The 2,555-nt window shown below is 39.7% G+C and overlaps 1 long non-coding RNA gene across 1 annotated transcript; it reads left to right on the top strand.

Annotated features, from left to right (window-relative positions):
• Nucleotides 1-1,171: 1,171 nt before the first annotated feature.
• On the top strand, nucleotides 1,172-2,338 carry LOC149985089 (uncharacterized). The gene is made up of 2 exons (XR_016486366.1): nucleotides 1,172-1,408; nucleotides 1,509-2,338. It is a non-coding gene; the product is annotated as an uncharacterized LOC149985089 (long non-coding RNA).
• Nucleotides 2,339-2,555: the final 217 nt, after the last annotated feature.

Below are 2,555 nucleotides of genomic sequence, written 5' to 3'. Positions count from 1 at the left end.
TGTATGTATTTAGCCAAAGAATATATGGGGGATTGGAAATGATGCAGACAATTACATTGATGGAAGCAACAATCTATCTGCAATATTAATTCTGATCCACCATTTATAAAACCCCTTTATAAAAAATGTTTAATTAAAGAGGCAAGTTAGTGGGACATTTTGGAAGCAATTGAGAACATCTGTGTTGTTGATCTTAGCACTTATTGATGGTTTAAAGATGCACTACGCAGAAATCGCTCCTTCATCTCCTTGTTGCTAAAATTGTAATATTTGCCTAATTTGAGTTTGTGACAATACATGCAAGCACAGCGTAGAGAATCATTGAGAATCATACATAATGCATCCCCCCCAAAATTGTGTCTATTACAGTTTTTTTCGATTGCTAAACGACAGTGGACACAACTGGAGTCACATGTGCAAAACTCTAACTACAGTCTGCACAGCAGCAGTTCATGTGGACCAAACTCTAGTTCGTTTTTCATTGCTTGAACACAGTTTTCAAAACTCTACACACTTATCCCATGACTTTAACCACAACCTGCACAACACTGTGGATTTCCAGCACTTTGTTCAAATGCTAACACACTGCTGTCAAAACTGTGAACCACACATTCAAAACGGAATAGATTTCAGCCTTGTGCCTTTCAAACACTGCTGATTGCAATTTCAGCTGAAAGGCTAAGCAGGTGTCTTGTTTTAGACTTGTTAGTGAACACACACACATATTACAGTATATATAGGTAGAGCTCAGAAAGACTAATTTTGGAAATGAAACAAGGAAGATGGGTTCGTGGAGGGAGAAGGGTGGCAGGGAGAGGGTGGATGCGTGGAGGAAGACAAAGAAGACAAAGAGCTGTTATTTCAGATGAAATAAGGGCTACACTTATAGACCATGTCGTGAACCATGGTCTCTCATTGAGAGAGGCAGGGTTGAGGGTGCAACCCAATCTGCAAAGATCCACAGTGGCATCTGTAATGCGAATTTTCCATCATGCAAACAGGTGAGAGTTACATCCTTACAGTAAATGAAAACATTACAGGAAACTATTTTGTATTGCAATTATAGAATATTTACACAGATATATATTACAGTAAGTTTGACTGTAAAATATATTTTTACAACAGGACCCAAAGGCTGCCCCCAACAGGGGGAAGAGGAAAAATATTTTCAGATCCGCAGGAAAATGCTATTGTTGACATGGTTGTTGTCAACAATGCAATAAAACTGCGGGAGATTCAAGATAGAGTGCTGGCTGATAATGATATATTTGAAAATGTTAATTCTGTCAGCACAACAACTATTGCTCGAGTCCTAAAGAAACAACAAGTTACAATGAAACAGTTATACACTGTACCGGTCGAGAGAAACAGTGAACGGGTAAAAGAGCAAAGATACCAATATGTCCAGGTAAGACGTCTGAGGTTACGTACACAGCTATACAAAATATTTACAGTAAAAAAAAACACTAGCATTTCTACAGTAAAACTGTGCACTTACTGTTTTTCAGAGAGTAATGGATGTGGAAGCACTGGAAAGACCACATTCATTTGTATTTATCGATGAAGCTGGATTTAACCTTGCCAAAACACGGCACAGAGGAAGGAATGTTATAGGTCAAAGGGCCACTGTGGAGGTTCCAGGCCAAAGGGGGGGAAATATCACCATGTGTGCTGCAATGGCCAATGATGGTTTGCTTCTCAACACACCACTCATTGGCCCATACAACACAGAAAGGCTTATAGCTTTCCTAGAACAGCTCTATGCTCAGCTAGTGCCAGCAGAACAGGGGGAGCCAGTAAGAAACCCCCAAGTTTTTGTCATAGTTTGCGATAACGTTGCTTTTCACCACTCTGCAGCTGTCACAGATTGGTTTGCAGCGCATCACAGATTTATGGTTTTGTACCTGCCTGCATATTCACCCTTCCTCAATCCAATAGAGGAGTTTTTCTCTGCCTGGAGGTGGAAAGTGTTTGGTCACCACCCACATGACCAAATGTCTCTTTTGGAAGCCATGCGTGCCGGATGTGAGGACACGAGTCCAGAGGACTGCCAGGGATGGATAAGGCACTCCAGAAGGTTCTTCCCCAGGTGCATGGCAAGAGAAAACATTAGATGTGATGTTGAAGAAAACCTGTGGCCTGATGCTAGAGAGAGGCAGGATTAGCCCCTCAATTATTTGTTCGAATTACAGTATGTACTTTTAGTTTCTACCTTTTTTTTCTCATTACTGTAATTCCGTAAATTACTACAGACTATTGAAGCAAACTGCTAATTTTCATTTACCTTAAAGAATTGTTATGTTCTAAAAATTTTAATAAATCATGTGAAATAATGTCACTCTTTTCTTTGAAGAAAATATTACTTTGTATGAAGTCACTGAAATTGTTCAAACTGTAATGATGAATAGTTTGTATTTTCTGTATTGGTGTTTGATGCTAGTGTTTTTACTCTCAGTGTGTTCTGAGTGGCAGTGTGTGTTATCTCAGTGAGGGTTGTGCATAGTGTTTGGCTGCACTGAGCGTGTTTTGAGCCATGTGTTAAGAGTTGTGTTGCT

This window comes from Oncorhynchus mykiss, chromosome 2, assembly GCF_057628025.1.
Source record: "Oncorhynchus mykiss isolate SJ-2025 chromosome 2, ASM5762802v1, whole genome shotgun sequence".
In the NCBI taxonomy this organism is placed as follows: domain Eukaryota; kingdom Metazoa; phylum Chordata; class Actinopteri; order Salmoniformes; family Salmonidae; genus Oncorhynchus; species Oncorhynchus mykiss.
The sequence above is the reverse complement of the archived record's forward strand: the minus strand, read 5'-3'. Positions and strand labels throughout refer to the sequence as shown.